This window comes from Lepus europaeus, unplaced genomic scaffold (genome assembly GCF_033115175.1).
Source record: "Lepus europaeus isolate LE1 unplaced genomic scaffold, mLepTim1.pri SCAFFOLD_129, whole genome shotgun sequence".
Taxonomy (NCBI): Eukaryota; Metazoa; Chordata; class Mammalia; order Lagomorpha; family Leporidae; genus Lepus; species Lepus europaeus.
Window position 1 is genome coordinate 500,748 of NW_026909036.1, and position 23,383 is coordinate 524,130.

Below are 23,383 nucleotides of genomic sequence, written 5' to 3' on the forward strand. Positions count from 1 at the left end.
CGCTTCTGTTTTCAGGAGAGTTTCCCTCTCCTCCATAGCAACTCTCTCTCAAGAACACTGGGCCCCTGTCAGCCAGCTAAAAGTGGTGAGCACAGCTGCAGGCCCTGAGACTCAGCGGCTGGGTTACTGATTAGGCTAGAGCAATCTCCTGGAGCTGAGACTGTTCTAAACCCTCCCTCTCCTGTGTGGTTTGACCCTTCATAGGGATGGGACAAGGCCCTGAGAAGAACACTGGCTGGGGAACTTCCCAGTGTGTTCTGAAAATCTCTTGGCTGGATCCCAGTCCCTGACAAACCTATATAGGCACTGGGATGTGAAGCCATCCCCCTCCACCTGGCATGGATTAGGCCCTTGCGACGGACTGGGAGAAAAGACCTTCAGACAACTGATGGGTCCTGGCTGGGGCTATACTCCAGTGCTTCCAGAAGGTCTTTTGCCTGGACACCAGACCCCAGCATCCCAAGTGGTGTTGGGCTGGGAAGTGCATTTTCCTGCATAGTGCAGCTGTCCTGCTCCTTTGGAGTCATCATGAGCTGTAAAGCCAGGAGCTCCACTTTTCATACTTCTAGTCTCAGCTCTGGGAATGTTGGTTTGGTCCAACTCAGTTTTGGCCCACCCCTTGAGACTGGGTGAAAATGTTGGAGGAACTTTGAAAACTTTAAAAACACCAGAGAGTGTTTTTAAAGAACTCGTTGACCAGACACTAGACTCCAACAGCCCATTATGGTGTTGGGCCAAAAATTGTATTCTGTTCTTCCTTCCTCAGAGATCCAATTTGTCGGTGACAACTGGGCACAACTTGGCGCAAGGCCTTGGTCTCCAGGCCCCATGCCTTAATGAATCTTTCCTTTACCCCAGATCCTGACAAGATCTCCATCACTCTGCTCCTCTATATGCCTTCATTACCTAACCAAATCTCAATCCCTTCAACTTGAACCCCTGGTCCAATTACCAGGTATTTCCTAGATATTTCATTTGTTAATTTTGGGTCACAGTTTAATTACCCTTTTCACAGACAGGCAGCTTTTCAATCTAAACTCTCATTAAATGTAGCTCCCCACATGACCTGTATTTGTTTAGACAAGTCCCAGTATGTCTGGTATCCTCTACCTTCCTTCTCTAGTCCCTTCTATTGGGTCCCCTCTGTCAGGTCCTTCCAATGTAGTACATAGGGGAAATTTATCGGGGAAATTTTTATTCCCCCACTATGCTTCTTTATACCTTCACCTGTCTCGTCACCAACCTAAGTGGTAGCTAGGACTAGGACCCTCTCTCCAAATTATGCTTTAAAATACCTTTGCTGAGGCTCTCGGCATGAAGACTGATTGTCGAAATTAGGCCCATTAGATAAGACTAAAGATTAACAGACACAGGCAACTATTTTTCCTTATGTGTAAGAACAAAGTTGCAGTATATGTTTGACCAGGCAGAAGTCCATTTTGGCATACCACAAGTAAGGGAACCAATCATTCCTGTGCATACTATTATGACAAATATACCCTAGGTTATGGATGTGGAAGGCTGAATGAGAGGGGGTAATACATGGTAATCCCACCCTCACCTTCCTTCCTTCCTGTGGGCTTCAGTACATGTCTGGATGTTACAGGCAGCAAGAGAGTTTTGAGAGATGTCTCAAGCTCAGGAGAGAGAAGAATTGAGGTATGCTTCCATTTTTAGACTCTCATTCCAGCCAGGAGGCAATCCATCTACACTTTGAGACTCCTTTGACCAATGAGCTTACATACAAATTCCTCATCTTTTTTTGCACCACCATCTGGCCTGGATACAAGTTAGAGGATGGGGAAATTAGCTTAAGTGCATTGACAAAAGTGCCAGCCTCTCTGTTCCCTCTCCCTCCCCCCTCCCCCTACCTCTCTCCTTTCCCCTCCCTTTCCCCTCCCCCTCCCCCTGCTTGTTTCAGAAGCAGTCCCAAGTAGCTGACTGTTGACTAGGCATCATTAGCATGGGGTGTTTTGGAGGGTAGTAAAAAGAAAATTAAACTAATTCAATTGGATTTTAATCTCATGCATGAAAATCTTGGTTCAGCTGTAAGTGGACATTGCATTTAAAGGAATTACTCTCTTGTCAATCTAGGAAGACATCTGGCTTGAAAAATTGCTTTGCAAATGCCAAACTTGTTTTGCAAATTGTTTTGACAGGTTTCTAATGAGATAGCAATGGGTAATCAGCACTTGTTATAGTCCCTAAGGTGGATTTTGCAATCTCTGGTTTATGTCACTAATATCTAACTAGAGTTTTTACAAACAGGAGTAGAATTCCATATAAGTCTAATTTTGACCTTAATTCTGATAAAGATATCAGCATTTTAAGCCATCTAGGTGTGATTGCTAAATGTAAATTGGGTAAAGATAAATAAGATAAATGTGTCTGAATGTAAACTTTGATACCCTTAGCATCTTATATTCTATGGAAAGCTATTTGGGTTTGCTAATATGCTTTCATAAATGTTCTATATGAAAAATAATTCAAAACTGCTTGAAAATAATTGAGGTTGAAATTTTATGTGTTATCTTATTTAGAAAATGTTGTCTTCATTTGGAGATTTTTAAAGGATTCTTCAAAATTCAATTCAAGGGTATCAGAAGAAACATTTGGAAACTGCCCTAAATTTAAAATTCTGTTTAAAAACAGAAGCATCCCTTTTAATATTTTTTAATTGATGACTTTGTCAGTTTTCTAGATAGCTTCAGTAAGATATTTTTTCTTTCCTAGTTTTGACTATTAAAATTGTTCCAAGTTATGGATGATTCCATGTGCTAACTCTTATATTTAAGGTTTTGTTACAGATTTTGGGGATGACCAATGATACATAAATTTTCTCTCCTATTGAGGTAATCTTTGTGTTCTCTAATGCCTCTGATATTTTCTTATTGTTTAAAACAGGTGAATTTTTTTATTAAAAGACTCATGGTTAGTTACAATATATATTTATTCTGAAGCATTTGACTGGTCACTTCACAATAATGATCAAATGTGGTATATAATATGTCATGATGTTAAGAGATCCTATTTATAACAGGTATTTTAAGCACTCTTGGCATCTTGGCAGGCATTAAAAATCAAAGTTCCAAATTCTTGGATTTTTGGTATTTCCAATTGGGACTTTAGAAATGTCAAATGATATATCTCTCATCTTGCAGAGACATCAATTAATTAGGCCTTTTGTATTATATTGAAGATGCTGATTCCATATTTTATCTCTTGTGGATTGGGCTGCAATGAACATGAAGGTACAGATAACTCATTCATACACTGATTTATTACGGTTTCAGTAAGTTCCAAGGAGTGGAATGGTGGGATCATATGGTAGGTCTATATTCAGACTTCTGAGGTATTCCAGATGTCTTCCACAGTGGCTGCAATAGTTTACATTCTCACCTACAGTGAACTAGGGTACCATTTTCCCCACATCCATTCAAGTATTTTTTGTTCATTTCTGTAAGAGCCATTCTAACTGAAAACCTCATTGTGGTTTTTATTTGCACCTCCTTCATGGCTAGTGATCCTGAGCATTTTTTCAATTGTCTGTTGACCGGCTAAATTTCCTCTTTTGAAGAATGCTGGTTAAAGTCCTTTGCCCTTTTTTTTTAAACTGGATTGTTTAGTTGTTGTTGAATTTCTTGAGCTCTTTATCAGTTGCATAGATTATAAAACTTTTCCCCATTCTGTCAGTTGTCTCTTCACTTTCCTGAGTGTCTCTTTTGCATTGCAGAAACCTCAGCTTGATGCAATCCTATTTGTCAAATTTGACTTTGCCTATGCATCTAAAGTCTTTCCAAAGAAGTCTGCCTATTCCCAAGTCTTGCAGAGCTTCCTTCATGTTCTCTAGTAATTTGATAGTATTGGGTCATAGATTTAGGTCTTTTATCCAGTTGAGTGGATTTTTGTGTAAAGTGTTAGGTATCCATCTAGTTTCATACTTTGGCATGTGCAGATCCAGTTTTCCCAGCAACTCTTGTTGAGAGACTGTCCTTGCTCCAGAATTTGATTTTAGCTATTTGTCAAAGATAAGTTGGTTGTAGATGTATGGATTGATGTCTGTAGTTTCTATTCTGTTCCATTTGTCTGAAAGTCTGTTTTTGTGCCAGCACCAGGCTGCTTTGATTATAATTGCTTTATAATATGTCTTGAAATCAGTTATTGTGATGTCCCTGGCTTTCTTTTTTGTTGTATAAGATTGCCTTAGCAATTTGTGGTCTCTTGTGTTTTCATATGAATTTTAGCATCATCATTTTTTCTAGATCTGTGAAGAATGTCCTTGGTATTTTGATTGGAATTGTATTGGATCTGTAAATTGCTTATGGTAGTATGGACATTTTGATGATGATGTTGATTTTCCAATACATGAGCATGGAAGATTTTTCCATATTCTAATGTACTCTTTGGCCAACGCTGCAGTTCACTAGGCTAATCCTCTGCCTGGAGCACCAGTACCCCAGGTTCTAGTCCTGGTTGAGCGTCAGATTCTGTCCCAGTTGCTCCTCTTCCAGTCCAGCTCTCTGCTGTGGCCTGGGAAGGCAGTGGAGGATGGCCCAAGTGCTTGGGCCCTGCACATGCATGGGAGACCAGGAGGAAGCACCTGGCTCCTGGCTTTGGATCAGCCCAGTGCAGCACGCTGGCTGTAGTGGCCATTTGAGGGGTGAACCAATGGAAGGAAGACCTTTCTCTCTATATCTCTCTCTCTCACTGTCTAACTCTGCCTGTCAAAAAATGTACTCTTCTATTTTTTTTCTTTAGTGTTTTCTAATTTTAATTATAGAGATCTTTGACATCTTGGATAAATTTTTTCCAAGTGTTTAATACTTTTTGGAACTATTGTGCATAAGAGTGATCTTAAAATCTCTTTTGCAGTCATGGCATTGCCTGTGCATACAAAAACTTTATTTTTCTGTCTGATTTCATATCCTGCCAAATTATCAAACTTTTTATGAGTTCCAATATTTTATTAGTGTAGTCTTTTGGATCTTCTATATATAGGATCATGTCATCTGCAAATAAGGATAGTTTGGTTTCCTCCTTTCCAATTTGCATCCCTTTGATTTCTTTTTCTATCCTAATGGCTCTGGCTAAATCTTTGAGGAATACCCAGTTTGCATAAGGTTTTCATCATGAAAGCATGCTGTATTTCATCAAATGCTTTCTCTGCATCTACTAAGATAGCCATATGGTTTTTGTTCTTAATTTTCTTAATGTGATGTATTCATTTATTAATTCACAAATGTCAAACCACCCCTGAACACCAGGGATAAATCCCACTTGGTCTGGATGAATGATCTTCTGATATATTAAAAAATTCAATTAAATTCAATTAGCTAATATTGTGTTGAGGATTTTTGCATTTATGTTCATCAGGGATATTGGTCTGTAGTTCTCTTTCTCTGTCACAGCTTTTTCAGGGTTAGGAATTAAGGTGATGCAGGCTTCCTCAAAGGAGTTTGGGAAGATTTCCTCCCTTTCAATTGTTTTGAATAGCTTGGGAAGGATTGGAATTAGTTCTTCTTTAAATGCCTGGTAGAATTCAGCAGTGAAGACATCCTGTCCTGGGCTTTTCTTTTTTGGGAGAGTCTTTATTGCCAATTCAATTTCTGTATTGGTTATTGCTCTGTTTAGGTTTTCTATGTCTTCATGACTCAATTTTGGTAGATTGTATGTGTCCAAGAATCTTTCTATTTCTTCTAGGTTTCCTGTTCTGTTGCCATAAAGCACCTTGTAGGAATTCTTGATGATTCTTTTTATTTCTGTGGTTACATTTCCTTTTCCATCTCCAATTTTATCAATTTGGGTCTTCCTTCTCTTTCTTTGGTTACTTTGACCAATGTTGTATTTGTTTATTTTTCCAAAAAAACCCCCAACTCATTTCCTGGATCTTTTTCTTTGTTTTTTTTTTTTATTTTTGTTGTTGTTTTTCAGTTTTGTTTATTTCTTCTTTTATTGCAATTATTACCTCTTACTAATTTTGGGTTTGGTTTGTTATTGTTTTTCTAGGTCTTTGAGATGCAATGGTAGCTCATTTATTGGTAACTTTCTAATTTCTTCATATAGTCATTGATTGCTGTAAGCTTCCCACTTATCACTACTTTTTCTGTGTTCTATATGTTTTGAAATGAAATATTGTCATATCCATTTGTTTATAGAAGTTTTCTATTTCTCTTTTGATTTTTTCTATGATCTACTATTCATTCAGGACCAGGTTGTTCCGTCTTGACTCATTTCCATATGATATAAAGATTCTTGAGCTGTTGATTTCCAGTTTATTCCATTGTGGTCAGAGAAGATGCATGGTATCTTTTTGATTTTTTTTTAATTTTCTGAGACTAGCTTTGTGGCCTAGCATGTGGTCAGTCCTAGAGCAAGTTCCATATTCTAATGAGAAGAATGTGTATTCTGCAATTTTGTGGTGAGGGTATATCACTGTGGGTTGGTGCAGTGTAAGTTCACCTCCATCTTCAAGCTGACACATTCTTTGGCTTTTGGCTACTGAAGTTCTTTGCTGCGTGCATGTTCATACTTTGTGTCTGTACCTTCCACACATGTCCATGGCATTACTCTTTTTTTCCATAGAATTTCCACTGCAGTTTTCTCTCAATTGTCTGCTGAGATTGCACTTCCTACACTCTACACTTTTTTTCTTACTATTTTTTCCTAGCTAGTGCAGTATGTTGTTCAGTATTCCACCATCTTGGCATGAGGCAACTAGCCTTCCTTAGCATTTTACAGTTGATGACATACTGATGAAGACTGAGGAGGGATGTGAAATAAACAATAAGGCCAAATATCAGTACTTGTTTCCAGCTGATTTTCTACCTTATTATACACTCAGACATTTTATTTTATTTATCTTGTGTTATTTTTATTGTATTATTTATATTGTATTATTTGTTCTTAAAATTTTAATTTTAACTCAAGCTTGAAAACAGTGACATAAATCTGAGATTGATTGAATGGCCATTTCTAATTTCATCTCTGGGAACACTGAGGTCAAGTCATCTTACAGTAAACCACAATTTCTTTTATAAGTTTAAACTAAAATTTCTTAATTTTGTAAAACATATCCTAGGCTATAAAATTAGAGACCTTGTGGCCCATTGTTATTGATAGCCAGTTGGGCTTGTAAATGAACCAAGTTAAAAAACAAGTTTGGTATCTTACAAAGCCATTTCTCACCACATGTTTCACTAGGCACTAAGCTTAATTTAAGCCTAATTTTTATCCACCAAGCGCCTTAGGCCAACAATGCCTGATCAACAGTCAGCTAACTGTCAGACAGCTACCAAGTGTGCCTATGTACTGGCAATGGAATCTGACTTGTATAATAGTGGTGGAGGAACTTTGGCCACAGCTTCCTCCTAAGAGACATGTAGCTGAGGTGGTCTTCTGTTGAGTCCACACAGTAGCACAGTCTATTTTAAAAAAATTATTTATTTGAGAATTAGAGCTACAGACAGAGAGAGGAAGAGACAGAGCAAGGTCTCCCATATGCTGGTTCACTCCCCAAGTAGCCACACAGCCAGAGCTGGGCCGATCTGAAGCCAGGAGCCAGGAGGTTCTTATGAGACTCCCACATGGGTGCAGGGGCCCAAGCATATGGGCTATCTTCCAGTGCTTTCCCAGGACATAAGCAGAGAGCTGGAATGGAAGAGGAGCTGCCAAGACAGAAATTGGTGTCCATATGGGATGATAGCACTGCAGGTGGAGACCTAGCCTACTAAGTCACAATGTGAGCCAAGATAGCCCCAGGTAGTATATAGTCTTTAAATTACACCTCAAAAGGGAGACAAAAGAGATCAAGGTGGTATTGACCATTTGATCCATGAATAGCCTACAATGAGTGAAGAAAGGTAACTAAGTGCAAATCCATTCACAGAGCATTTTCAGATGAAGAAAGATGACTCATATGGGGTCAAGGACATCCACCTATGGTCTACCTATTGACCTAATCAGATGTCGCTGATGAATAGTGAATATTGGCTGCTGGCTTTTCCTTATACCTTGTTTTTTCCTAGGCTCTCTTTTTACTGTCCACCTTTTCATTAACTCCAACGGAAGTTTTAAATGATCCTTGGGTGATACATGACCTATTTTTATCTATGAGCAGAGCAAAGCATTTAAACTTTAAGTTCAGTCTAGGGTAGTTTTTGAACAGTCATGATTTTTTTAACAAAATAGTTAGCAGGAAGCAGGGGGAACGTTCTGAATCTTTCTGAAGAATAGAGAGTGATCCAAGATCAAAGGAAGAAAGACACAGAAGGGCAGGGCCCTCATTCCTAAGGGTGACAGGTACTGAGTGTCTGAGTGCAAGACCATTTCAGTTCTCAGAGAGTTAAGAAAGAAAGACAAAATGATGCTATCAATATTTTACATTAAAGACCCCAACATTAATTCACAACTGTGAAAGTGCAAAGGATAAAATACTGGCGGCCAATCTAAATTTAGAGAAATGTATGACATATCCAATGAATTCAGAAATAATCATTCCATGTTATAAGTGATAACAAGAAAACAGACAATTCTGCCAATCATTATCATAACTCTTCCCTACTAGGAAAGCATGCACTCTACTATGTGCTCTCCCTTGACGTAGAGGTATGATTTTCAGCTGGGCTTGTATGGCTTCCTAGGAGTTTGTGAACTGTCTGAAGACATTTCTAGCTCTCACTGAAGGGGCTGCACTATCTTCTAGTTGGTAGCTGTCTTCCTCCAAGAAACAGTATTGGCTTGTGCTCCAACTAAGTATTATCCAGCTAAAAATGTGTAATGTGTCCAGGTGGGAAGTTCTGGCATAGGATAATGGTCTATATTTTCTCCTTTTTCAGAGTATTTAGCCATTAAACCAGTTCTCCAATAGTATGAAATATTTTTTGCATCATGAACAAACTTTTATAGAATAGTCTGTATGGTGGACAGACACCTTATATCTGTACCCTGTGCTAAGCCCTATGTTTCCCTCTCCATTGGATTGCACTTGGCTCTAGCTGATTGCTGATAGACTGGCACTCCCATTGTAAGGTCTCCTATATGAGGTGCCACTTGGCAGACTTCAAGAAAATTCCCTTGCTGTACAATGCAGTGTGGCATGAGCAGGGAAGTACACATGGCTCCTAGGTCCGGAAGTTAGGTGACAACTGACTTTGAGAATCTGGAGTCCTGTAGCATGTATCACAAGGAAATAAATGATCCTGAAAACAATAACAAATATAATGAATTTAGAAGCATATTCGTCCTTGGTTGAGTCCACAGATATTAGTACAACCCATGTAGAAACTTGATGGTATCTTTAATCATGATGCTGGTCCTTCTGTGGTATATGGGTCTTTCCTAGTCTCCTAGGCTTATTACTCTTCCACAGCTGTTTCTTCCTGATTTCCTAGATGATCCATCTACAATCCTTTTCTCTACATAACCTCATATTCTCTCTGCCCTTGGATATTTCTTACAAGCATGGCCAATCCCTATGTTAAGCTAATACAACTAAGAATCTTCTCCCAGTGATTTCAGCAAAGTGTCTCAATACTAACATGCCTACATATTGAACCTAACTATGAAATGAAGCTCCCCCCATACTAAATAGATGAAATGTTATGTTTTCCTGTATATTCTAATCCTTTGTAGCAAGTATTTTTCCGTGTTTTATATTTTTGCTTCTTACTCATTAGTGTCATTGAGATTAGAAAGGCATTTTCATTCATGTTCATGATTATTATCCATGTAGATTCTGTGTCATCTCTGCAGTGTGAGAGGAGGCAGACAACATGACCACTTTGCAAAAAAAGAGTTAAATGCAGTATTGTGATTTATATGCTGTCTAGTGTAATCATAATGACCTCTGATAAGTGAGCTTGAAGCCATAAGGACTCAGTGTGACACATTTAATCACCATCATCTGCAGGGAAATTCAGAATGGCTTACTTCAAAGAGGTTATGAAGAAGAAAGGTACTAAAATGAGAACTTAGAAAAATATTGCCTTACACATGGTGCTCCTAATTCATTTATTCAAACCCATTCCGTCATTGTAAGGATAAAAGGGACACTGAAGGATAATACCCCCATGAGCTACATGTGAGAAGCTCAAGATTACTGGAGCAGAGACAGAAAAAGGCAGTAATTCCCAAAAGATATAAATAATTACAGATAAACAAAATCAGGACAGGAGGTGCAGAGTGTCAAGTTGACTACAGGTGGGACATTGCTGCCAAGGTCAGCAGCGTGACAAGATGGTAAGGGTCTATGGGTACAGGTGAGGGGAGGATATAGCCACCCACCTCAGAGCAGGTGTGGATACAAGAAGGAGCACAATGGTCAGGCATGTTAGCAACAGAGGCTGTCATGGTGACTGCAGTGGAACTTCTTAAGACCCTGAATGGAAAGTTCTGGCTTTATTCTAGAGGTAGCAAGGAAGCCTTGGGTCAGGTTCTCTGTGAGGTTTACTCTGGAGGACATTAGAGTCCTTCTGGCCATGCAGTCACTTTTGCAGCAGAGGGAAGCTCATGCATCAGTTGTCACCATGTGATATTTCTCATTACCCAAGACTAAAAACCTGAGGATGTAAGGAAACAACCACCCTTGCTAGCATTCATTCTGCAGTGCTTGGAACCCTCACACAATACCTGTTCCAGCACTCACTCAAGAGCAGTAATATGAGAATGATTGGCTACTGATCACAATACCAATCACAGGTTAGGGGAATAGGATTAAAGGAATTTACCTGAGTCTGAGGGACTCTAATACCAATCTTCCCAGCCAATGAATGGTGCTACCCTTGGATGGCATCTGTTGCTGTGAGATCTTTCCATAATTACACTGCTTTCTATTTTCTAAAATGTACTGCTTTGCATGGGCACCTGTGTCTCTAGGCTACTCACCTATCACATTCTGGGTAATCATCCTTGTTGGGGAGGGGGGTTCAGGAAACCAAGGTGGTTAGGCCAAATCAAAGTGAACACAATTGTTAAGATGGGCTATGAGGATCTCCTGACCCCAAAGGGCCACTCTTCCTTCAAGTTCTTCACATTCATGCAGGAAGTCTCTAGGTGAGTATCAGTCTGGGACCTGGGCAAGTGCTAGGGGAAGAGGTAAGGCCTGTCATTTGCCTGAGTCCCAAAAACCATTGAAATTCAATAATCATGATTAAGCATTGACCAGGAACCTGTTCCTTTTCCAAAATTTCTCAACTGAGCTTCAATGTTCTGTTTTTAGAAATAGACTAATTCATGACTAGCATCTTAGTATTCCCATGTAACCACTCACTTGCTGTTTAACATTTTACCTATTTTGCCTCACTTTCTCTATAAAATAAGGGCAACAATTCCTGATGCTCAAACTGTTGTGAGTGTAAAAGGATTTCTGTGTACAAGCACTGCTTAGTGTATAACATGTACTAAGCTTTCTTTTTTGACTTTTAAAAAAGTATATTTTAATTGAAAATTTTCAAAAATATCATTTGTTTCTTTAAGTTTTTTTTTAAGATTTTATTTTATTTATTTGAGAAGCAGAGTTACAGAGAGAAGGAAAGACAGAGAGAAAGGTCTCCCATCTGAAGGTTCGCTCCCCAAATGGCTGCAGTGGCCAGAGCTTGGACTTACTGAAGCCAGGAGCCAGGAGTTTCTTCCAGGTCTCCCACATGGGTATAGGAACCCAAGCACTTTGGTCATCTTCAGTTGCTTCCCCAGGCACATTATCAGGGAGCTGAATCATAAGTGGAGCAGAAGGGAGTTGAACTGGTGTCCATATGGGATGCCAGCACCACAAGCGGAGATTTAGCCTACTATACCACAGTGCCACCCCCTCTAAGTTTCTTATAAAATTCATTTGATTACAAGAGACAGGAATTCATATTAAACTGTTGTAAATAAAGAGCAAATTGATTGACAGTAACCTGGAGGTATGTTTGGCTTCAAGTAAATTAGATATAGGATACACATTATGTAATCAAAGTCTACTTTTCATATTTTGTGTGCTGCTTTTCTCTAATTTATGTTAACAGTTTTCTCAGGACTCTCTTGTTAGAGGATGACTCCAAGTCACCTTCTTCCCGGTTCAAATAGGAAAAGCTCCAATCTTCTTAAATAACTCACTCTCCAACACTGGTGCAGAGGCTCCTGGCTGCTGGGTTCCTGAGTTGTAGGTGTCCATGCCATCCACATAGATCCACTGTGTCCCTCTAATTTGTGTAGAATTTCCCTTGATGTTTTCTCCCTAACTCGTCCCTGCGACTGCCACTCTCCATTTTTGTAAAACTTCTTCTCCTAGACCAGAGCAGTAAGCTCCCTCCCTACTCTGCCATCTGAATCACCAGTCCACTAAACTTTCATTCTCAGATATTGGAATTTGTAATGTCAAATTTTGTGATAATTTAATTGATGTTTGTGACTTCTTGTTTACCTACAATATCTACAAAAAAGGGATCACTTCAGATTACTTCTCATTCCCAAGTTTGTGACTGAAACATAGAAGTGAACTAGACTGAAGAAAGAAGTGTTCAATGAAGAACACAATTTTCCAATTCATTTCTGACATTGTGGTCAAGCAGATACTAGACAGGTGACCAGGAGCTTTGAGTTCTGGTCACAGTTCCACTACTAAAGTAAAGTAAAGTAAAGTAGTCTCCAGATGAGAGATACTGTGGCTATAATAGCCTGTGCTATTTACATATATAGCGTCCTTCTCCCCTTCACATAGGCCACATATACAGGCCACTAAGGAACCCAAGACAGCACGTAGAGTAGGCCTGTCTCCTCTCTGTCTAAGAATAAATGTCTCAGAGTCTCTCTCCAGGGTGTCATACATGATCAAGTGCAAGGAACAGACATCCCTCCTCCCTGAAGTCAGGACCCAGAACACACCAAAAATCCTTGAATGAGAGATAAATTAATGAAAGTGCATGAAAGTTCACAATGATGTGGGAGAAGCTGTTATGGAAACAACCTTCTATGATTGAAAACAACCTTCTATTATTGAAAACAATGAATGCAGTTACATGCTTTTTTGAAGTTCTATAGGGATTTGGAGGAAGAAACTATCAATCCCATTTGGACAAACTCAGGGAAGACTCATACTAATAAGTGAAATGTGATTGAGAAATTCTCAAATATCACATTTTGCATATCTTAAGCTGTTTAGAGAAAGGGTAAGGTGAGGATTGTTGATCTGAAGTTTCATAATACTGAGAATTTGGACATCATGTGAGGCACACACTCAAAGGTGGCTAGTTTGAGGACCACTAGGACTCATGTTATTCAATGCAGCCAAATGAGATAGACATCAATGTATTAATACACACAGTATTTCAAAGAATTCAAAAGAAAAAGTAGTAGAGATGTAGGAGTATTGCTATTCTGCATCTTCCTCACATAATGCCTTCAGTCAGATTCCAACATGACACTGCTGGCATTTGGGAGATCCTGGAAAACCTACTAGGTCATAAGGATCATTTGAGTCACATTTTGAACACCCAAATCTTACTGTGAGCAGTGTATTTGGAAAATGAACCCATGAGGAACCACAGACATGCCAAGATGGCTCAAATGCTTTACCTATGAGCGTGTGTTCAAACAGCCCTTGGGCTCTTGCTGTTTCTCAGCTTTTGTGGGAACAGTTGAGCATGTTTCAGGAATTGAGAATCAATCATATTAGCCTGGAAGAAGCAGCAGGCCTGATGAAAGCCTGATATGTGGCCACAACTTTATTCTCTCATAGAAAAGAGATGTTTCCCTTCTCTTTTCCCTCCCTCCCTATTCTCATCATGTTTTCTCTGTGTGACTCCTTTTTGACTGGCTCTCTCATTTGACTCACAGAAGCTTCTTCCTCTAAAATACATCATGACATAGTCTTACCATGCTCCTCACTTCCAATACTCATATTTTCTTTTGACATCTCTCACTTGCATATTTTCATTTCTTTCCGGGGCAACTCCTTGATCAGTAGGTTCCCAAATTACATGAGGGAAATCAACCTTTGGAAGTTTTCAGGTAAGTTGTTCAAAGCCCATTAGTCTGTTTATTTTGTTTACTTGCTTGGCTTTGCTTTATTTGTACAATGCAGGATGCAACAAACCTTATTACTTGCCTTCCTACTTTTTTTCTATCAGCACTTGTTCCCCAGGGAATCTCACTCAGTCTCACAGCTTTAAAGGTCATGTGAATGATGATGTCATCTGAAAGTCTATCTACAGCCCAACCTCAATCATCAGCTTCTCTTCGATGTTCAGAATAATCTCTCTTTTTTTCACCTTTACAGTTCATTTTACTATGCAGAAATCATTTGGGTCATATATTTTCAGTTAAATCTTGAACTGAGATTACAATATTATAAAAATTTTTTTTACATTAATTCATGAACTGTTTTAGCATACCAAATTGAAATACAAGGTTCAAACCTCAGATTTATGGCAAACAGTCTGTAAAATACAACACAGACATTTTTTTACATTACCAAATCATTCCCATGTAATATTTGCAACTCCTAGCTATTTCACATAAAACAGCTCTCTGACAGACATAGCAAAATTGACACACCATGAAGCTCAACTCTGCAGTCAAGAACTCAAAAGCTGTACCACCTTTTAGAAGGTTTGGCATTTCTGGACCACAACAGTGTACATGTAAAGAAGGCAGGGAACAATTCCTCCTCCTTGCTATGATTTATAAAAAGAAAAATGTTGCAATGCAGCTTGGAATTTTGCATAAAATTCCATAAATATTACCCCTTGGAAAAGTCCAAGGGAATTAAATGGCAAGGACTTTGGGGTCCTAATTTTATTTTCATTAATAGAACCCATGAAATTCAAATGGGTATAATCAAATCAAAAATAGTAAGCACCTACTGTTTTGAGATTCATATTTATTAAAGATTCATGATTAACTTCTTTCCACCTTGAAATCAAGGTGCAAAAAATAGCTATTAAGTGCATTCCAAACTTTTCCTATGTTGCACGGTTTGAATTTTCTGTCTGTCGGCACCAAAGTGAAGTCACATTTCCTCTTGGGGGACAGAAATTCCACATCCGAACATAGAGTAAGTTAGGAAAAAATGACCTTTGTTGCTTATTACTATTGTGATTTTGAGATCTAGGATTACTAATATACTAGCAGTGAACAAAGCAAATTCCTGGCAACAACTGTCAGATTAGTGATGCTAACTCCCTTCCCCTAACCACCATGAAGATTTAGTATAAAAAGTATTAAAAGCAGTTACTAAGCTGAACAAATGGGAAATAAGAAAATAAGGGAATAGTTCAAACCAAAACCAAAAAAAAAGCCTAAACTTGCAATGACTGAAATTAGAAAATTGAAGAAAGTAAGTGTGCTTCACCCCACCCTCCACTCTGAATTTAAATATCCCATGCAAAAGAGCTTCAGGTTTCTGGATAGAGGTGTAGCCCTTCTTTACATTTTCATGCTCTACAGCTTTCTGCAATTTTATCTCCCTTCCCCCACATTTAGCCAATATTTAATAGAATCTTCCACTTCAGCCAAAAGATTTGTGATTCCAAGAACTTACTAAGGTATTCTATATATCCTATCTATACAGAAACACCCACTGATGACAACTGGCTTACTCAAGATTAACATTTTTGGTGTTAAACTGTTAACATCATGCCTACTACTGCACATCAACTCTCCATAACGAATCTGAGCTTCACAAGAATTTACCAAACACTTTACTTAAATTACTAATTAAATAACTGAAAAAGTTCTGATCCAAGCTAAACTGAAAATGGGCTATAAAGAATAATAACCTTTGGCCGGCGCCGTGGCTCAACAGGCTAATCCTCCGCCTTGCGGCACCAGCACACCGGGTTCTAGTCCCAGTCAGGGCGCCGGATTCTGTCCCGGTTGCCCCTCTTCCAGGCCAGCTCTCTGCTGTGGCCAGGGAGTGCAGTGGAGGATGGCCCAAGTGCTTGGGCCCTGCACCCCATGGGAGACCAGGAGAAGCACCTGGCTCCTGCTATCGGATCAGTGTGGTGTGCCGGCCACAGCGCGCCAGCCGCGGCGGCTATTAGAGGGTGAACCAATGGCAAAATAAAGACCTTTCTCTCTGTCTCTCTCTCTCACTGTCCACTCTGCCTGTCAAAAAAAAAAAAAAAAAAGAATAACCTTCAACAACAGTCCATATACACATCTATTCCCAAACTACCATTGCGAGCTAGCCCCTTCCCCAAAGTTTTAGCCTGAAAAAACAGTAAAATCTACACAAAATTTTATTGCAATCATACAAGGGTTACATTAAGTCAAATATAACAAATACTATGATGCAATTTTACATTTATTTAACTACAGTTCAAAGCACAAATTTACACATCCTAAATACACTAAACATATCTAATGAAATCACACTGGTCGTCTTCCACTGACATCTGATAAATCTGCGAGAAACACATTAACTTTACAAGACTTTTAAACATGAATCCTTAGTATAAAAACTGTGTACTTGTATGTAAACGGTTTAATGGGGAACCCAAATAATGGGCTTCCATCTCCACTAAGTCATCCATTTTGTTGCATATTTTATTTTAAACACCTAAGGGATAGAACAAACTGGTAAGTTTAAATCTGGATACATTATCTAAATCTCCCATTACCCCCAATAAATTATAGATGAAAACTTATTTCATCTGGCCCCAATTGGCTATTGCTAACCATTTTTGTTTCCAAGATAATTAACAAATAAGATTGTTTGAATTTTTCCCCCCACACTGGAATGTAGACCAGACAAGCTTAACCTGCAACTTCAGATCTAAAGAAGATTTAGTGCCTGTTTAAGCTTCAGTGGGAAAGCTGTCTTCTTGGCTCAACTGAACGCAAGAAGACAAAAAGAAGAAGTTCTTCATCATTGTGTCTGAAGTAATTCCAGAATCTTGCATCTCATACCAATCACTGAATGACATCATGTAATAAATGGCTGGCCTCTGAAAATCATTAAAAGCAGATGGTTCATGGAAGGAATCTGCTCCCATGTTATCAAAGATAAGCCAATCTCCCACATTCAGCTCAGGAAGAAGACAGTTTTCCACAATTAGATCAAGCTCATCACAGGATGGACCCCAAAGGCTGCTTGTAAACAGAGGCTCATCTTCCTTGCATTTCTTGTGAACCTCTGGAATGGCATTTTAAGTTTTCAGACAATTTACTTGCAAAAGAACCATAAACACCATCATTCATATAATACACGAAGGCTGGTTCATCACTTCTGGTGTTTTCTCCAGAGGAAAGTTTACCATTTTCAACAACTCTCTTTGCAATGATATTAACTGCAAGTGTGAATGCAGAAGACACATAGTAGCTGCCAGGTCCTGAAATGATCTTAATACCAGATCCTTCAGGAAAGTAGACATCCAACAGAGGGCTGATAACATGATTAATCTCTTCCAATTGAAACTCAGTTCCTGTGAAGCCTCCACCAATGTCTAACATGTTCATGCTATAGCCAAATTCTCCAGCCATGTCAAAAGCACATCGTGCATCAAACAGAGCATGGACATATACTTGAGATTCTTTGCAAGCACTTGAAACATGAAATTTAACCCCAATTATTTGCACATCTAGTTCCTTAGCACATTCCAAGAGATGCCTACAGTTCTTCAGTGAGGTGCCAACCTTCATAGTACCCTCTTCACCTCCAATATTATCTTCTGTTGCAATGTGTAGTAAGACTAGCATTTTGATGATTATGGGCAATCTTCTGCAATTTCATTGTCACATGTCATGATATTCACTCCAACTTTTGCGGCATATTTTATCTGAGATGCCTGCTTGCAAGAACTTATGTAAATAATGTTTTCTGGTGGCACACCTAATTCTTGCACTAAAGCCATTTCATTTTTACTGGAACAAGCAAACCCATTTCCAAGAGCTGCCAAAATCTCAAGTACAGCTGGAGCAGAGTTGCATTTCACTGTATAGAATGGCTTAATCTGAGCCACTACATTCTGCCATTGACTGTGTTTCTTCACAATCTTTCCAAGATCTCCCACAAAAATGCACTTTTCCGTGTCAGGGTATATTCATATACATAGTTATCAATAACATTTCCAAGGTTTGTTCCTTCACTCAACAGGCCAACGGAGTAGTTTGCATCATCAATAAATCCTTTCATCTCAGCTGTATTCCACAAAGCCAAAAGTCATAGACCAGGAAAAACAAGAGACGGACCACCAACCCTATGTCTGGGTCCTTAGAATATGCAACAAAATGGACAAGTTAGGAGATGGAACCCCCCATCATCAGCTAGGTTCCCAAGGTGGCTCAGCATTGAAGTCAAACTGCTCTCTATACAACACTTCTCCTAGGCCCTCTGGGTAGCTGTATACTTGGTCAGAAAGTTCGCCATGAGATAATGGCCCAAAGAGTCAGGTAAAGCATCTTCTCTTCCTTGGCGGAATTTTTAAAGAGGGATGTGGTTACCTTGAGCAGAAATACCCAAGGTGGCCTGGGCCATAGGCTGCAGGAACGACGTGGGGGGAATACTTCTTCACATAACACATTCATTACTATGTCTAATAGAAAGCTCCGAAATTACCTGTCCTGACCCTTGATTTTTCTCTCTCCTACTCTCCTTTTCTCTTTCTATCCAATTTCTCTCTCTCATTTTGAAGGAAATAGCTAAACTTTAATTTGGGAAACAGAAAAGTAAGTTCCTAAACTCTGTTGTGGTCTCAGTATCATTTTCCTTTCCTCTGTCTTTATCTCCCTGTCCTTTCCCTTGACTTTGAGACAAGAGACATAGAGGTGCTAATTGAGGAAGCTGAGGAAAAAAATTGCAAGCTTGACCTTCACCTAGAATCTGTATATAGATACAATAATGGCCAGATGGCCTACATGGCAGATGATTTCAGGAAAACTCTGTTTGGTGAGTGCCACTCACCAAACAGCCAGCCCTGTAAACATATAGTCCTTAGGCAACTCAGTGCCTTCAATCTCAGCCTGTTGGCCAGCTCATATTCTCATAGAGAGTGTACTCTCCTTTGCTATAATAAACATCTGCTGTTACACTTACTCCCTGTGTGTGCCTCATTCATTTCACTGTCTGACGTTTAAATGTCTGGTACTCACATTTCTACTCTAAATTCCAACAACACTAAATGCTCAACTAATAAATACTCCTATTGAATTTTCTTTCAAAACAGACCTCAATTTCATTTACTTCCCCCAGCTGTACTTTTCATTCTACTCCTAAATGACTCCCTCTCCTGGACTGCTAGGTAACAATATTCTCATAGTGGTACTTATTTTATAGTTCCATAACAATAAATCATTTTAGAGTGAATATTTCATAGCAGTGTATATATCCTTTAAATTCTAAATCACATCTACAAACATCCTTAGTTAAAGTTCTCTGGTGTGTTCCATTGCACTCTGTTCTTATTTACAAGAACATCTCTAACTTACTGCAGATTTTCTATGTGATCCTGAGTTAATCTTTCTTTTTCCCTGAACGTACTTTCATACTACACAGAATAAACTGAACATGAGACGTGAAATGCTGAGGTAGGGAGATTCATCAAGCCGTCATCACACTGAATCATCTCGTAAGTTGGAATATATGGTTACAGCCAAGTCTGAGAAAACTGGTTCCTCATTTGAACATCCATCATAAATGTCATTTTGAGGAGAGAACATGAAGTCACAGTCTGACTTAAAGAGAATGCATCAAACTTTTGTGATCACACAAAGAGTATATATTTTGTAAAATGGTTTGATAGAATCACAGAAAAATGTGTGACTGCAGCCTATCCCAAGTCTGATATGCAAGGAAATCTGAACTGTTCAGTTCTAGGCAAAAATTTTAAAAATATTTTAAAAGGAAATTATGACTCAGTTAAAGTTACACAAACTGTCCTTAAGAAAGTAAATTTATAAATTAATTACTTTTCAAAACATTTAGTTAAATGTCCTATGAATGCTTAGTGATTTAAATGAAATTATCAACAAATCATTAAGGAAAGCTGGAGAAAGATGTATGAACCAATAAAGAATGTAAACAAAAAATAATGCTTCAGTGAAGGTGGGACTGTAGAACGTCTTGTATATGCTGACTTGATTACCATTGCATGTAAACCCTCAAGTTAGATGATTGGGTAAGAAAGAGGTATTGGTTGGCTCCAAACATCAAAAAGCAGCTAAGAAAATGGAAAGGCTGGTTATCAAGGTTATACTGTGTGCATGTGTTGGAATACTGCACAGTGTCCCACAAAACTGTGCAAGTGTTACTTATTAACCAAAATATTTAAATATTAATTAATTAATGATAAGATTTTTAAAGCATATTATCAGGAAGAAACAACCAAACTAATATCATGGAAATGACAAATGCAATAGAACTATTTATGAAGTGATTCCAATTTCAGTTTTGAAGATGAGAATGCATAGATGAAGATTTGAAGATGAGAATGCATAGGAATCAGTGAACTTGAAGAGAAGGCAAAGGAAGTTGTCTAGTCTGAGTAGAAGACATAATAAATAAACAAATAAACATATCTCAGGCTTCTTGTAGTATAACATCAATTGTACTAACATACACATCAAGGGATTCCCATTAGGAGTGCAGGAGGAGAGACAGAATATTTGAAAAATTATAGCTAAAAATATCCAAATATGGCAAAATTTGGCAAAATAAAGTCCAATGCACAAACAATACATAGCCATATGGAAGATACAGAATATTAATGACCTATTAATGGTAAAGCTGTATTAATGGACACATACTTAGCAATGGTGCCATGGACTTTTCTATGTGGAAGGATTTTTAATGAATATTTTATTTTTACCTTTTAATCATTTCATAATTCATTTCTTTTTTATTTTAATTTTAATTAATTTAACAGATTCAATAAAATTTGTAGATACTAGTCTACTTGATACAAAGGTAATTTGAAAAGTTCCTGGCTGAATGGGATTCAATACAAGTTATTTTTGGATGTAAAACTATTTTGAAATCATGAATATATTTTTCATATTATGCATTCTCCACAAATCTTTTCAATATGACATTATAAGTCATTTCATGTATCAATTTCTTCATTTATACCATTCATAATATCTGCCTCCACTTTTTTTTGTTGCAGCCCATCGAAATAGGTTTTTCTTTTTAGTGCTTGGTATTGAAAATTGAAATTTCAATATAGAAGAATACTGTAGCTCAATGAATGAATGACTCACAAAGTTTCCTCACTTGTAGGATGTAAAATGCAAGGTGACTAGGACTATAATACTAAACAACAACTATAATACTCATAGTTGTTGTATGAACTGATGGTTTACAGACCTCAAAAAATTCATCATGTTGCCTTTTGACTTCGAAATTAGCAAACAGATCAAATGAGCTTCATGGCTGATTTTTAGCAATATTTAATTAAGATGGACTATATATAAATATATAAATATATATATACAATAAATAAGAATGAATACAAATAAAATGATGTTTGAAGATGGTATGAACAAAAATAGGCAAATTAGAGGAGTTAATTTTCAGAACATATAATGTTAGCACTATTATAAGCCATCAAAACTTATGAATTTAACAGTTAAAGGTTTCAAATTAATAATGTAAAGATTCATTGAAAAAGAATAAAAGATATACTTTCAATTATATCAAGAGAGAAAAACCAACACCAAATCAGTCATTATCATTTATTCATTCAAAAATCAATCAATATATAGGCAACAAAGAATGAACTACATGAATGTAAATAATATTAAGTAACTTGTTTATTTTTAAGATTTATTTGTTTGAAAGGCAGAGTTACACAGAGAGATAAGGAGAGGCAGAGAGAAGAGAAAAAGAGATAGAGAGAGAAGTGTCTTCCATCCACTGGTTCACTCCCCAGTTGGCTGCAATGGCTGTAGTTGCCTGATCCAAAGCCAGGAGCCAGGAGCTTCTTTTGGGGTTCCCACATGGGTGTAGGGGCCCAAGCACTTTCTTACTGCTTTCCCAGGCCATAACAGAGATCTGGATGGGAAGTGGGGCAGCCAGAACTCAAACCAGTGCCCATGTGATGCCATTGGTGGCTTTACTCACTACTCTCCAGCGCCAGACCCAAGTAATTTATTTCAAAGTTTGACTGAGTACACATAGAATTAACTGGAGGTCGGCGCTGTGGCTCAATAGGCTAATCCTCTGCCTGCAGCGCTGGCACACCGGGTTCTAGTCCCGGTTGGGGTGCTGGATTCTGTCCCAGTTCCCCTGTTCCAGGCCAGCTCTCTGCTGTGGCCCGGGAGTGCAGTGGAGGATGGCCCAAGTGCTTGGGCCCTGCACCCCATGGGAGACCAGGAGAAGCACCTGGCTCCTGGCTTCAGATCAGCATGGTGTGTGGGCCGCGGTAGCCATTGGAGGGTGAACCAATGGCAAAAGGAAGACCTTTCTGTCTGTCTCTCTCTCTAACTGTCCACTCTGCCTGTCAAAAAAACAAACAAAAAAGAATTAACTGGAAACATTTTGACTGGTAATCAAAGGTAAATTTCTTTTTCAGAAACCAGATCTGAAGTGTTTAAATGGAATGATACATTAAGTATACAATCTGTCACTGCATTTCTCAAAACAGAAATCAAGCAGATCATATTTTCTGGGCACCATAATTACAATAGAAACCATCAAGTAAAATGTAACCACAAGTGATATGTACTTACATGTACACTTCCTTAAGATCATTGAAATTAACACAATTTAAATATGAAACAGAGAAGGATTATTTTTGTAGATTCATGGAAGTGCTAATGAGGAAAATGATGATTGAAAATAAAATTCTGAATTCACATAAATAATCTTACCAATATTAGTTTAATCTTACAGAAAAATAGTAATTCTGAACTTGTACATAGGGACTATTCTTCACAACCAAGTATAATACTGCAGAAGTTGTATAAAATATAGAACTGGTTATATAGTATTATGATAATCATATTCCACAAATTATCATTACCCCATAGTACACTGGGGAAGAGGAGTGTGTTCCAAATGAAAAGGAAAAAAAAAGATTTCTCATGAGACATGTTTGTTTATTACAGAAAATTTGTGTGAATTATTATTTTGTATACCATTTATAATTGTGCTTTTTGGGCAAAATGTTTTGTAGTTTAACAGTTTCTAGTGCAGAAAGGTAAAATCCTCAAATGCTATTAGATTCACTAAAATGCCCAATAAAGTTGGAAAGAAATTCTGAGGACTCCCTAACTATAAAAGTAAACCAAGAAAATGGTCCAGGGAAAGAACCAAACTAAGAAGCAAGTTCTCCATTCAAACAAGATTTATCACAAATATTACAAATCTATATGAGTTGTTCAAATTGCAGGGGGTAAATGGAATTTGAAAATGAATCATAAATATTCCAAAGTGCTATCTCAGTCATATGAGAATCAATCTTTATAT

At 38.1% G+C, this 23,383-nt stretch overlaps 1 pseudogene; it reads right to left on the bottom strand.

Annotated features, from left to right (window-relative positions):
* Positions 1-16,705: 16,705 nt before the first annotated feature.
* LOC133754509 (antizyme inhibitor 1-like) lies at positions 16,706-18,127 on the bottom strand (annotated as a pseudogene).
* Between the last annotated feature and the right edge of the window lie 5,256 nt (positions 18,128-23,383).